Source organism: Microcebus murinus, chromosome 8, assembly GCF_040939455.1.
Source record: "Microcebus murinus isolate Inina chromosome 8, M.murinus_Inina_mat1.0, whole genome shotgun sequence".
Classification (NCBI taxonomy): Eukaryota; Metazoa; Chordata; class Mammalia; order Primates; family Cheirogaleidae; genus Microcebus; species Microcebus murinus.
The window spans coordinates 95321414-95337555 of record NC_134111.1 but is presented as its reverse complement, the minus strand read 5'-3'; positions in this window follow the sequence as shown (position 1 = coordinate 95337555).

Below are 16142 nucleotides of genomic sequence, written 5' to 3'. Positions count from 1 at the left end.
GTAACGTTTCAGGGAATGAAAGCTTTCCTTTTTCACCCTTTTAAATAAAAGTCAACGCTTCAAGGTAATAGTCGGGTCTGCTCTGTAGTCATTCTTGGTCGCGTTCACTGAAGTAAAACAAATGCTTTGGAACAAGTGAGCGTCCCTCCCCTGGGAAGGTTTGTCATGCAGCCATCACGAGCCCTAATCACAGTCTCGGGAACAATCATGTCGCTGTCACTAGCAGGTCAGAAGAGGAAGCCGTGAGGCTCTGTAAGTCTAAGCCAGAGCAAGAGTGGCAGAGGACACATAAAAACAAAACAAAACAAAAAAGCTTATCCTCATAAAAAAGGAAATGAAAACTCATGAAGAAAACACTCTGTGAAAGGTGTTGAAAATCGGAACATTTGGTTCTATAAAATATCCTGTCACCTTCTAACAATTTTCCATTTTGCTGTTTGATAAGTGACATGTTTCACATTGCAGAGGTGGCCAATTCCACTAAAAATAGTTTCTTGAGGCTTATCAGTATCATTTATCAGAGGCAGCAGAGAATGTTGAGCTGCCCTGGAAGTTCATGCCATGCTATCTGCACTCCTCTCTGGCAGTGGACTTCAAGACGGCCAAGATGAGAAGCTGGTTTCTATTGAGTGCCTGCTCAATGGGAGGCATTATAGTGGACAGGTTCACAGTTATCATGCTATTTATTTCTTGTAATAACCCTGCTAGCATATTACAAAGGAGGAAATTGAAGCACAGGGTATAAACTTAGGCAAATTTCTTGAACCCACTTATTTCCCATATTTCTCTAAGCTTACTGAGATCGAGCGAGGTGACACCCTTCTTCATTTATTTAATAACTGTGTAACTTTTAGCAAATGCCTTAACTTCCTTAAAGTTTGGTCTCCTCATTTGTGGAATGAAGATACTATCTACCATATACAGATAATATCTCCCTGGTTTTGCATAAAAATAAAATTACATAGGAATATGCATGGGAAAGTGCTTTTATTACTGTCAACTATATGTAAAATTAAGATAGTTTTAAAACTCCAATTTATGCTTTTTCTATTTTCACAAAAAATCTGGAATCGCTTTTTTGTTTATGGTGTGAGAGTAGAGGGTGAAGATTTTTTTTTCTCCAGTAGGGATACCTGATTGATGTATCATTATTTTTTTAATTAATGCCAATCACTTCCCCACTGTTCTGCAATGTCATCTTTGTAGTAAGTCAAGTGACATGTAGCTACAAGTCTGTCTTGGGATTCTATTTTGTTCCATTAATTTGTCCAGCCTTGTACCAATACCACATTGTTTTAATTACTATGGTTTTAAAATAATCTTTAATGCCTAGTTTCATTAGTCTGCTACATTTGTTCATTTTGGATTGCCTCAATTATATTTGGACCTTTATAATACTGCATTTTCCAATCCAAGAACATGGAATATTACTCTATTATGTAGGTATTCTTTAATTTCTCATAATAATGTTATATAACTTAAAGTGAGGAACTTTTACATATATTTCCTTAGATCTATTCCATGTATTATTTTAAAGAATGTTTTTTATAAATATAGCTTTGATTTTAGATTTTATTTTCCATAATTTTCTACTGGTATATAGACATAAATTGAGTATAATGATGTTGTATCTAGTAACTTGGTAAATTTACTTATTAATCCTAGCAGTTTGGAGATTCTTTTTAATGTTTTAAATTTATACATTCATATCATATATGAAAAATCATAATTTTATTTCTTCATTTTTAGTCCTTATGACTTCAGTTTCTTGTTCTTGCATTTTTGCATTGCCCAGAGCCTGCAGTCATTTTTGAATAGAAGTAATGGTAATGGGTGTCCTTGTCCCATTCTAAATAACAAGAGGAATGTTTCTAATATTTTATTAATGAGTGTGATGTTTGCTAAGGTTTTTATTTTATTTTATTATTAGTATTTTTTTATTTTTTTGAGACAGAGTCTCGCTTTGTTGCTCAGACTAGAGTGAGTGCCGTGGCGTCAGCCTAGCTCACAGCAACCTCAAACTGCTGGGCTCAAGCAATCCTCCTGCCTCAGCCTCCCGAGTAGCTGGGACTACAGGCATGTGCCACCATGCCCAGCTAATTTTTTCTATATATTTTTAGTTGGTCAATTAATTTCTTTCTATTTATAGTAGAGATGGGGGTCTCACTCTTGCTCAGGGTGGTTTCGAACTCCTGACCATGAGCAATCTGCCTGCCATGGCCTCCCAGAGTGCTAGGATTACAGGCATGAGCCACTGTGCCCGGCCCGCTTAGGCTTTTAAATAGATATTCTTTATTAGATTTAGAATGTTCTATTATGTGATTAGTATGCTGAGACTTTTTAAAACCATCTAATCAGCTTTTTAAAAATCTGTATTTCTCAAATATGACTTAATAGCCAAAGATTCATCAGACATATATGAGGAGTTTGCAATGTAATAGATACAAACAGGCAAAAAAAAAAAAAATCCAAAAAATAAAGAACAAGCATTTCCAGATTGAAAAGATTTACTGATTGATTTGCACAATGAATTATAAAAAGCCCACTCTAATGCACATTGTTGTGAAATTATAGAATAGAAAAGATTATAAATATTTACAAAGAAAAGAAAAAAAGGGCATATATAAGCTCAAAATCAAATTGTCTTTCGATTTCTTAAGAGCATTACAGAAAATAAAAACAGAAAGAAAGAAAAACAGAAAGAAAGAAAGAAGAGAGAGAGAAAGAAAGAAAACAAGAAAGAAAGAAAGAAAAGGAAATCACCTTAAAATCCTGATGAAAAATTATTGTCTCCTAGAATTCTATACCTAGACAAATATCAAGAAAATATGAGGGTAGAATAGAGATATTTTCAGATATACAATGTCTCCCAAAATTCACTCAATCCCATTTGATCTCACCTGCCATCCCTCCTTCTTCTCAAGATAGCTATGTATTCTCCCTCCCTTCCTCTACAATTATTACAGCAGTGCCTCAAACACAACATTCTTTTGTGAAGTACAATTAAAAATTTATTATTAGAAAAATAAATAATTTATAAAAATATGAGCCCAAATATTTATTATTAGATTCAACATACATTAGATTACATTCCAATATATATGTTGTGAACAAATGTAACATTTAAAAAATTACAAAATTCGTACATGTTGTTCATTGAAAGTAAGTGTAAATCAATAATAGGAAGAAAACTGGAAAATTCACATATATGTGAAATTAAACATACTCTTATACAACCAAGAATTGTAAAAGATAAAATAAAAAGGGAAATTAAAAAAATCTTGAGACAAATAAAAATGAAAACACAACAAATTAAAACATGTTGTAAGATGAAGCAAAAGCAGCTCTCAAAGGGAAGTGTATAACTATAAATGCGCATGTTAAGAGAAAAGAAAATATTAAATAAACAATATAACTTCAGAAAACTAGGAAAAGAAGAACAAACTAAGTTCAAAGTTAGCAAAAAGAAGGTAATAATAAAGATTAAAATGTAAATAAATGAAATAGAGAATAGAAAAACAATAAAAATTTTAAAAAATACAAGTTGGTTCTTTGAAAAAATAAACAAAAATAACAAACCTTTATCCAGCTGAAATCATCCAGGAAAAAAGAGAAAGGACTCAAATAAATAAAATTATAAATGAAAGAGGAAACATTACAGTTGATACCACAAAAATATAAAGGCACATAAGAGACCACTATGAATAGCTATCTATCAATAGATTGGGTAAACTAGAAGAAACAGAAAAATTTCTAGAAATATACAACTACCAAGTCTTAATTGTGAAGAAATAGAAAATCTGAATATCATAATAACAAGTAAAGAGATTGAATCAGTAATCAAAAACCCCTAAAGCCCCAAGTACCCAGGACCAGATGGCTTTACTGGTGAATTATACCAAACACTTGAAGAATTAACACCAATCCTTCTCAAACACTTCCAAAAAATTGAAGAGAAGGGAACATTTCCAAGCTCTTTTTATGAGGCCAGCATTAGCCTGTTACAAGGCCAGATGAGGACACTGCACAAAAAGAAAATCACAGGCCAATATCTCTAGTGAACATAGATGCAAAAAGCCCTCAACAGAATACTAGCAAACTGAATTCAACAGCACATCAAAAGGATAACATACTGTGATCAAATGGAATTTATTCCTGGTTTGCAAGGATGATTAAATATACGCACACCAATAAATTGATGTTCCATATTAACAGAATGAATGATAAGAGCCATACGACCATTTTAATAAATGCAGAGAAAGCATTTGAATGTAATATCTTTTCATGACAAAAACTCTTGGAAAATTAGCTATGGAAGGAATGTACCACAACATAATAACGACCATATATGACAAGCTTACAACTAACATCATACTTAATGGTGAAAAACTGAAAGCTTCTTTTCTAAGATTAGGAACAAGATAAGAGTGCCTATTCTGACCACTTCGATTCAACATAGTACTAGAAGTCCTATCCAGAGCAATTAGGTAAGAAGGAAATAAAAGGCATCTAAATTAGAAAAGAAGTAAAATTGTCTCTGTTTGCAGATGACATGGTTATATATATATATATATATGTGTATATATATATATATATCTAAAAACTCCATAAAAAAATCTTAGAACTAATAAAAAATTCAGTAAATTTGCAGGACACAAAATAAGTTGCATTTCTCAGCCGGGTGTGGTGGCTCACACCTATAACCCTAGCACTCTGGGAGGCCATGGCAGGCGGATTGCTCGAGGTCAGGAGTTTGAAACCAGCCTGAGCAAGAGCAAGACCCAGTCTCTACTATAAATAGAAAGAAATTAATTGGCCAACTAATATGTATAGAAAAAATTAGCAGGGCATGGTGGCACATGCCTGTAGTTCCAGCTATTCGGGAGGCTGAGACAGTAGGATTGCTTGAGCCCAGGAGATTGAGGTTGCTGTGAGCTAGGCTGACGCCATGGCACTCACTCTAGCCTGGGCAACAAAGGGAGACTCTGTCTCAAAAAAAAACAAAAAACAAAACAAAAATAAGTTGCATTTGTCTACACTAAGAACAAACTATCTGAAAAAGAAATAAAGAAAACAATTCCATTAACAATAGCGTCAAAAAGAATAAAATACTTAGAAATAAATTAAACTAAGAAAGTGAAAGATCTGTACACTGAAAACTAAGGCATTGATGAAAGATATTGAAGAAGACACAAATAAATGGAAAGAGATCTCATGTTCATGAACTAGAAAAGTTAACATTGTTAAAATGTCTATGCTACACAATCTATAGATTCAATGCAATCCCTATTAAAATTTCAATGGTGTTTTTCAAAGAAATAGAAAAGACAATCCTAAAATTCATGTGGAACCACAAAGGACCACGAATTGCCAAAGCTATTTTGAGAAAGAAGAACAAAGCTAAAAGCATCACACTTCCTGGTTATTACACTTGGAAATTTAAGTTGTTCCATATTTGTAATGTAATAAAAAATCACCACTGAAGTAGTAATTCTCTATTTTAAACATATGTATGTATAATTTAGCAAACACTGTGTATATTAATATTTGATGTTTTAATGTCACAGATGTGCTGCCTTTTGCTTGTGAATTTATCTATTTTAGGTTGATTTGGTGACAATAGTACTCTAAGGCACAATGTATCTAAACTATTTCTATCTTTTGTTTTAATAACGTTTGTAATAGAAGAACCAGTTTTCCAACATCTGTGACAGAAACAGAGATTTCAAAGCAATTTCAGCATTCTTAGGATATTCACTTTTATCTTTTGTTTAAAATGAAGAAAATGATGCTATATTTTCAACATTTATCTTCAATCTTTCACCAGTAGGAAGTTATAATAATCTATTCTGTAAATTTTTAATTGTTTAATTATTTTTCAATGAAAGAAAAAGCTTCTTCACTCATGAATGTCTTATTGTTGAATCTCTTTTGTGATATAAAATAAAAATTAAAATAGCCTATCAAATCTGTGACATGTTCAGTGATAATTTTCCCCATGTATACAATGTATAATTACCTCCATGTCATTGGTAATTGTGTTAATTTATGAAATATGTCACAACAACCTGTAAAAATTCTTTTGCTTGTAAATTTTCCCTTTGTCCTTTAATCTGATCTGCCGCTGAATAGTATGCTGCATTCCTTCATCACAAGGGAGGATGATAGCAAACAAAGGAGCAAATCTAACTGTCCAATTTATATCTTTAAATTTGGGGAACCCAACTGATTTATTATTTTGCAGGCACACCAGAAATAATTCCCTATTTCAAATAGTCTAGACAGAGCTTTTCCCCTTGGTAACCATTAGTAACTTGAAAAGAAGCTATTTGTAATTAGTTTGAATATTATTCTATAATTAGTAGAATCAGCTAAAATTTAATGTATTAACCTTAGAGCTGATAGCTTTTTTAAACAATTTTGGTAGTAACACTTTTAGGGTAAAGAATGCTGTGGAATTTATAGATACATTGATAAACAATGTAATCTTTTATAATTTACATACTGAACTTCAGACATAGGTATATTATTTTCTGCTATGAAAAAAGCTTCCCTCATACTTCCATCATAGTCAAATTTCACATATGCTAAAGAATTACCACCATTAGCAACATATGATCATTTGTTAACTTGTGGTAAAAGAAAAAAATACTTGCTGGCTTGATTTGTTCTGAGTTGGAATTTGCCATATGCCAAGTTCCTAAATATATGGAGCCATGCATGGTGTGATTGGAAAGTGACCCTTGTTTTAACTTCTTTATCTTTTTTCACCCAATATTTAGTTTCGAGCCTATTTCTTTGTATTTTTTGTATGTAAATTTGCTTTATTATTGAGGGCTTCATTACTTCATTAACAGGTACATCTTTGCAAATAACACTGTGGTGTCAGCACTTCACCATCAGTTATTGTTTAAAAAAGAATAAACTTAACATATACCATACATGCACTAGCATCAACACTTTTGTCTTCATTTCTTTGGGGTGCCCTTTCTTCAACGTCTTGTGGATGCTTACCATTGCCACGTTCAGAAAACTATGCCTCTTCTTCACAAGAAGTCTTGCGATAGGTATTTCAGAGTTGAAAATAAATGATGAAAATTAAACCACCCTTCTTTAAGTGATAAGCTGTTCATTTATACAAGGCTTATTAAAGTTAAAATTGTTGCAAATTGGCAACTTAAAATGAATCCTCACTTTGTTCCCCCCATTTTTATATACTTTTGGGTTACCGCTGACAAATATTGAAACGTCTCACTCAATGTGATGTGGTCCTACTGCACCTGTCTATTATTCACCTTATCATGCTAGTTTGGTGACACTAACCTGGTCTATAGCTGGATCAAACATGTCCATGGAGAAGCAATATCAAATTATCACAAAAGCATGGAAATGCTTACTGTGGATTTCTGTTCTTATCCCATCACAGAACAATGACAGTCTATGGACCAGGAATGGTTAGCAGACTCTGCTCTCTGAATGGCACTGTATAAGGGGATGTCCTCCACTAAAACAGGGATGCAAAGGAAGAGAGAGCAAAACACCAGACATAAGAGGATCTCAGATAAGTGATGCTATAGGACAGCAACTGAGAAGCAGGCATAGGGAGCGATTTCCCAACTGGACAAAGACAGAGGGCCAGGAAGAAGCCACAAGAAAAAAAAGAAAAACAATTGAATTGCTTAGCTTTCCTGATGTGCTCGGCCACGTGACAAAGTGCATTCAAGGGTCTTCTTAATTCACTTGGAGAGCTTAGGAAGCATTAATGATAGCAGCAAAAAATCATGACAGCAAACAAAAAAGATACGACGATTAGCTGCAGGAAAAACTAAGTAAATCATGCTTTAAATGACCATCATAAAAGTATGGTATAACTGCACTGAGGGTGGAGCGAAAGGGATTTGAGGCATGCAGGATATAAGAATGCTACTTATTTTCTAATGGAAAGTCAATAGATGATGCTTAAAATTATAAATCAAGAGGTAACAGGAAAAGTATATTTTTAGAATCGTGGAAGTGGATACCAGAATAAACTGCTTAAAGAACTGTCAGCAGTTACTTCTAGTGAGCAGCATGGAAGATAAAAATGAACTCAGACTAGACTTCTGAATTCTGGATAAGGTTCCAAAAGTAATTTGACATGAAAAACTCTGTTCATGTATAAAATAACTTAATAAAAGATGCCAGTCTAATTTAGTATTTTTATTTTTAACTTTATCAAAGTTTTACCTACTAAAATATCTGTTTCATACAGGATTTTTTGCTAAATATATGTAAATCTCTATAAACTTTTCAAAACTAAACTCAGTTATCTTAACTATATCTAATATGCCAACTTAATTTTTAGCTACTTTTAAAACTTTTAAAATTTTTCTTGAAAAATAATCTTCATACCACTGATCTTTGTGTTTACAGTTCAAGAATTTTGACGTTTTAAAAGTTCAGTGGGGGTGACTGCTTTTTGTGCTTAGGACTAAAAAGTGGCTCAGAAGATTTAAAATTATCTTTTTAGACAATCATCTCACCTCTGAGCAGAAAAACCCCTGCCCCTTAGAGGGAAAGCATTTGTACACATTTCAACCAAGAAGAAATGAGGTTAGAGTGGAAAGTATTTGGCAATGATAAATTTTAGCCCTTGCCAGAATTATAGTTATTGTGCATTAAGTTTATAAAATTTCATATTGTCTTGCTTAGTATAAAATAATAATGATGATATTCTTTGGATTCATAAGTCAAATTTCACATTAAAACAGGCACAAGCATAGATGAATTTGGTTTCCTCAACTTGCTAACAGATTCTGAAAATATCTTTGTCTTGATTTCTTTTCCAATTATTATTTTGATTATAAAGGTAATACAAGGATGAGGCAAAAAGCTTAAACCTGGCATCTCCCTGGGTAATTTTTACTACAGTCAGATGACCCTTGTTTGTTACCTTTCAGTGATTATTATCCTTCTAAATGAAAAACGACTCTCTGACTGCAACATAGAGCCTCTGAAATTCCCACTGGAAAAGCAACTGGAAGTGGGGTATAGATAGGCCAGTGCTTGGGAGAAAACACATGAGAAACTACCTTGAGTTATTCTGGAGGAAAATGACACTTGTGTTTGACATGGAGAAAGAGGTTGCTTCCTTGCTCAATAGCTATGCTCCAGATGAATTATACCCTCTGTCTGAAGATTCACTATAGGGTTCACATGGGCATGGAAGCAATTCCGTCTAGGGGGATCAAAGCCAAGAGGAAAGAGAGATGTGGCGTACAAGCTAATTCATGACATGAGTCTTCCATTCCCAAAATGAATGTGCAGTTGAAATCAGGTTAATATGAATATCAGGTTCACAAAGTAGCATACGGAGGCTCTATGGAAAGCAAGGGCAGAATAACCTGCTTTGCCTTGGTGATAGCAGGTCCATTCTTGTCTCATGCTGCTTTGGCAACGTGGTGAGAAGATGAGATCTTCTTCTCTACTGGTCACCTCCCCAGGTGCCCCTTCGTCCTTTGTTTCTATGGAGTTCTCAAAGGTTCTGGGTTCGGTTCAATAATCCAATTTCTACACCCTTGCTGTAAGTAGCCACAGGGAACATAAAAGGAGAGATTTTAAGGATTAATCAGGTCTTATTTGATTCCCAGTCTCTCAATGACTCCAACCCCTAGTGGATCTTGTTCTACCCCTCCCACTCCCCTCAACTGAAGGTTCAATTTCCAGAACCACTTCTGCCCTGCAGAGGGAGAATTTGAACTAACTTGGTTTGTGTCAGGATATTCAGGGTCTGTCATCCTATTTTTCTGGGAAGCTCCTCAAGGCAGTGATTTTCATTCCTGAACCCCTGTGATTCCCAATTCTCTGTTGTCTCAGGCTGTAAATTTCATTGACCTGTCCAATGTACCAGGTACGCTAGGTCCAAGCACTTGCCTGGATTTTTCTACATGGACATTAAGAGAAATCTCAAATGCAAAATGTTCCAATATGAAATGATGATTTATCACCCTCCAAACCCAATCTCCTTGTCTATTTATACTCATTATTGGAGATAATGCCCCTATCGCCAATCAACTAAACCAGAAACACTGGTCTTTTCCTTCATTCCCACTATTCCCACTTCTATTCTTCGTTCTCCATGAAACTTTGTCACCAACTCTTGGTAATTCTTACCCTATCCCATTTCTTCTATTTATGCAGTCATCTCCCTGCTATTATCATCTACTGCTATAAAATCTGCCTTCTTTCTCTTTTCAGCCTGTCTCTAGCCTTGTCTCACTCCATATTCTGATGGAGTAAACTACAAATAGAATGATTAAAGTCTTCCAGTGGCTCCCTACTGCCTGAGGATAAAATTTGTTTTCTTTAGCATGACTTGAAACCCTTCTCTGATCTGACCCCTGTCTGTTTCACATTATATCTCTTGGCCTACCCAACCATTCCATTTGCTTTAATGCCTTGACAATTGCTAAACTTCTTGTGTTTTCTAAGGAAACCAAGCTGTTGCATGTCTCTGTGAGCCACATCTGTTCTTCCCTGTAAAGCCTCCTCCCGAGTCCAGCTAGCAGATCTTGAATCCCTAAAGGTTATTCAAGCTTCATCTTCTCGTGGGTCACTCCCCACATACAGAATCCCCAAGACAGTGCAATTTTATTGCCCCACTATGTCCTTTTCTTATATCTTGTTTACTTCTCAGCCTACTGGATTCTGACTTGTGCTTTCACGATTCCTCTGAAACTTCTCTTGTTCAAACCCCAAATGACCTGCAATTTGCCAAATTCAGTGGGCATTTCTTGGAGCTTAGCTTACTTGACACAGCTACTGTATTGGATGCTGTGGATTGTGTCTTCATCTGGGAGCTCTCTCTACACCATTTGGTTGTTAGACCCCCATACTCTTCTGATTTACCTTCCTCTCTCTGACCAATCTTCTGTCTAATCTCCTATGTCTGCTCTCCTTAATTTTTGCTGTTTCTTGTATTACATTCTTAACCTACCACCTTACTTACCTCCATGATCTTACCCACTTTCATGAATCTTAGACTTATATACCCAACAAACCATTAAACTTCTTCATCCAAAAATCTAACAATGACCTACAATCCAACATGCTCAAAACTGAACTCATCTTTGCCCTCTTAAGACCTGATTTACACCTCTATTTCTTTGGTATTGGATACTAAATTCTGTACAATCATCCAAAATACAAACTTGAAATTTTCCTTGATTCCTCAAGTTTCCAAAATACCTAATCAATTACAAAAGCTTACAGATACATTTTTCATCATTTGCAACAGTCTCTTTTTCTAGACTTCATTTTCCTAATTATAACTCAAAAATTATTAAAACACCAGTTGTTCTAGAACTTGATCTTCACATGTCCATGTTATTTAGCTATTTAAAAGTAATGATTATGCACTTGCTATACACCGGATTCTGTGCTATGTACCAAAGATACAATGGTGAATAAGACCAAAATTTACCTTAATATTCACAGACATCATAGCCCTAGTACCCTCCCAAAAAAAGAATGAAATAAGTAACGTAAAATAAAATGTGCTACATGCTATGCCAGAGGAAATATAAGATTCTAACGTATATGCGATAAGACGTCTTACACATGTTCATGATGGTGTTGGTTTGTTGGGCAGGAAGACTAATTGCAGAAGGAGACACTATCTAAACTGAGCCAATTAAAGAAGGGAAAGATGGGTGAGCAAGCTGATTCCAGGCAAGAGAAAATGGCCACACATAATATCAAAATGAAAGATGTTCACTGTAGTGATTGCCCACAGTATGAATGGGAGAATGCTGACTATAGTAAAACAAATAGGGTAAGAAAACACCAGATAATGAAGATAGTTGTAAATAAGCACAAGTACTTTGGGCCTTACACAACAAGCAATTGGAAGTCTGTTTTAAATAGGGGAGTGAGAGAATCACATTTGCATTGGGAAAAATTATTCTTGTTGCAGTGAAAAGCAAGTACAAGATCAGAGGGAATAGAAGTGTTTAGAAGCAGTTACTGAGATTCTTAAGAGCAGCTGCTTTGGCCTTACTGGATTCTTTGTTACTTGGACAAAGAAGGATGGAATGATGTAGAAAACAGTTGAGAGCAATAAAAGCAGGATTTTGTGATTGCTTCGTCGTTGATAGTACCAGAGTAAGTGGAATGGATGGTGGCCTGTGGGCAGGGGATATACTAAGTCTGGAGCTCAGGAAAGACATCAGAGCTGGAGACACAGGTTTTAGATTCATTAGCATATAGGTTTGGGTAAAGTCATGGAAGCAGATGAGATCACTCAGGGAGGACGTGGAGAGTGAGGATTGTAACTAAGACAGGACTTGCAGGAATGCCAATATTTTAAGGATAATTATAATAAAAGGAGAGGGCTGTGTGGTCCTAGGACAGTGAGAGAAGCTGTTTCCATAAGGAAGAAGTCAGAAATGTCAAATGCAGCCAATGGTGGAAATGAGAGTTACGTATTTTTTCAATTGGATAGAGCAGGGTATCATTAGCGAGTTTGGTGAGAGCACTTTCAGCAGAGGGTGGAGATGGAAGTAACATTACTTTCTTCATTCATATACCCTAGGTCCATCTCTTGCATAGGCCAGTTGGGCAGCAGCCCCAGCCCAGCACTTGGTACCGTTGGTAGAGAGGTGCAGAGACCACAGACTGCTACACTTTTTCTCCTCTTTTGAGCATTATTACAAGTCAACTTTGACACTTCTGCCTCTATTGAGGTGCCAAATGGCCTATGAAAGATGGAAGCAGCACGATCTCCTTTCAAGTGTAGTGATCCTGGGCTTCTTACTATAGCAGTTTGATCCATACCTCATACCCTTCTAAAGACAGACCTACCTGCCATCTTCCATCCTAGTACAAGAGATAGGTCAAATGTTACTTCCTCCTAAAAGCAACTTTGTTTCACCAGAGAATTATTGCTTTTTCCTCTGTGTTCTCAGAGGATTTTGCACATAAATTCAAAAAGCATTTTAAACATTCTGCCTCATAAAATAATTATATACGTAGGTCTATTCCCCCTCTTGGGATCACGCATTACCTTATTTATCTTTATACCCTAAACTTTACCTAGTGAGTTAAGGTATTTAATTCTTGTTTATGGAATTGAATTGAAATGTTTATATGCCATTGTTTGATCACAAAAAAGATACTTTGAAAGTCCAGACTTAGTTTTTCAAAAGCAAGAACTACACTTTCGTAAAGAGAGAGAGAGAGAGAAATTATGAGAAAGTTGAAATCACTTTTGCTCCTTTTTCTATTATGAATGTTGCTATCTTCAGGTATCATTCAGAAATCACTCTGAAACTAGAGCTCTAGTCTTTGTGTCTGAGAAGGACTTAGCTAAAACTTTCATGCATGCATAGGAGAGAGTTAGACTCAATACATAATATTTTGTTACTATAGTCTGTGAATAGCATTCTGAAAAATGCACAGTAATCTTGGGTCTGCCTATAAACTGGGTTTGCTTTGGATAGGCAGCTAATAACCATATGACAAATAAGTTATTTGCTACTAGGGGTGATTGTCTACTTTGAAATCTTTACCTTTAAGAACATATTGGAGCTGAATAAGTCACAAAATTCTGTTCCTAAGGAAAAAATTCTAAACTTGTGACTAAATGAGGTTTATGTTTCCTGCCACTCTTCTGCCTTTAAAAAATATAATTTTATTTGTATGGCCTTACACCTGGATGAGTTATGCTTGGTACTTTAAGCTGATTATTGCCAAGGCAAGGTTGAATTTGTGACATGGTTTCTCTGTGGTAGAGCACCATTTGAAATATGTATCAATTTTGAAGTTTCAAGTGAATTCTCAGTGTCTGTAAATGTAATAAAATCTGAATATCAACTTGAAATTTGTGACTTCATAATGTAGCTTTAGCCTTAAAGAAGTCATGAATTTCTGATTTTGATTCCTTTCTATTCAAAATATTGCCTTTCTGTGAAAAAAAATTGATACTTGGCAAAAGACTTGAAAATAAGTAATACTGGAAGGTGCTAAGAACTCTTGAAATATGCCCCTGCTTTAATTGCTATTTGATTCCACTCCTCTTCTCACCAGACAGAGCATATAGCAAATGGCATGTGTCAAGTGCATGTGCATTATTCTCTGGAGTTAGGAAGATGCATGAGGGTGCATTTTCAAACTCCATGGATATGCTCAAGATGATCGACATTTCATTCAGTAGAGTCAGTGCTAATATAATGGAATGTTTTTCTGTTTGTGAGTATATTTAGTGAAGCAGAATAAGGACTAGATCCCAGTTGTTTCTTATGGTGGTGGGAATAGGTTATGCTCACAAATGCAGAAGGAGACATGAATCAAATTTGTGTTCTGTATTATACAGTGTGCATGTGTGTGTGTATGTGTGTGTGTGTGGGTGTGTGTGAGAGAGAGAGAGAGAGAGAGAGAGAGAGACTAGCATGGCTTAAATAATCTGCAGTGTTACACAAGGAAGAGACTGTCATTGGAAAACAAATACTTCTTCTTCGTGCTAGAGTTATGATCATGTATTTTGATGAATGGGTTTCCTGTCATTAATGCCTTCAGCAAAATTTTAAGCAAAATTTCATCTTTTCAAGCTAACAATGAAATGTTGCTTATACCTGCTTATAATGGAAAACAGGAATAGATACTTTGGCATTTTTAAAACAGTTCATTGAGAGTTTTCCATGAATAAATAATGTTTTTTTTTTCTCTCGTGTGTCTAAATTCACTGCCAAAATATTGGGACCGGGCACCTGGGGCACTTGCTTCCTCCTTGGACGCTGGCTTCCTCCTCATTTCACACGCTGTTGACCCAGAACATTCCATCTGCGATAGTCAGAACCCACATCCGGCCACAGTGAATGAGAAAAAAACCTTGGTGTTGGTGTCCATGGCTTCACTTCCTGCTTCACTGACCTCACTCTGAAGAGCCCCTCAAAAGCACCATCGTTTCAAGATGCTGAGGCGTGCTTGATTTCCTGCACTGCCCTTCACTGCACTTCAAATAGATTTCAGTCACTTAGGGCTAACTGTGAATTTTACTTGACTGGTATTTTGCCAATAGCTTTACGTTTTATCCAAGCTCTGATGGGGACATGAATAGCTTTGTCTCCAATTAGAGGATTTCTAGACATCCCTGTGCAAGAGAGAAAGCAATGGTCTCCTCCTGGCCCACAGAAGTCATGGGCCCATGTGTTAACCACCCAAGACTATCCTCACTGGACATTCAGGGCCCTGTGACCTAAGACCAGCAGCAGCTATTTTCTTCTTTAACTTTTAGCCTTTCTGTTGCCTACATATTGCATAAAAGTCTGTCTGTTTCTCTGTCTCTCTCTCTCTCTCCCCACTTTGATTTTATTTGTTGCCATTATTTGAACTTAGTTGTGTCCTATGTAGCAAACCCACCACTAGATACAATGTGGCCCTAAGTACAGAGTCTTTTCTCTTGTTTTTTTAAAAAATACGTGTGCACAATTTTTATGGGCTTCACCTCTGTTACTATTGGGCACCGGATCCTGCTGAAGCCACAGTTATTTTGCAAGTCAGCGAGGACTTCTCCAGCACTGGGCTGGAGTTACATTGGTAACTTTGCTCTAAATTTCCCCTTTATTGGAAAAAAATATGGATGGAAGGCAGAGGAGCATAAATCTTGCAAGTTGCTTTTCCATGACCTGCCAGAGCCAGCCCTAAATGAAGACACTGTACGCTGCTGGCGGCTGCACTCCCTCCATTCCGATTTCAACAAGGAATCGGCAGCCAGAGAAGCATTAGAAGGTAAAAAGGGGATAAACCAGTTGTTAATCCAGTTGTGACTCTGGTTTTGGGTTCACTTCTTCAAACGGCCGAGTTGTGTGTTGTTTTGTGATTGAGTGCTTTTGTCCTGACAGAACTTTTCATTTTGTACCTTTCACCATTGTTTTTGGCCACAGACCAAGCCTCACATCTTCTGGTTATAGAATTCCTTTCTGCAGACTCCAGTGAAGGCCAAGGCCTCGGGGTAACATGAGATGCCTCCATTTCCCAGTAGACAGCACATTAAAGCGAGGTCTGTTGTCCAGCTGCAGAGACAGGTGTTATTCTCCTTTAATTCACACCGCCCCCATGTATTTGTCTTAAGAATTCCTTACAGGGTTGCTGGGCAGATTTTAGAG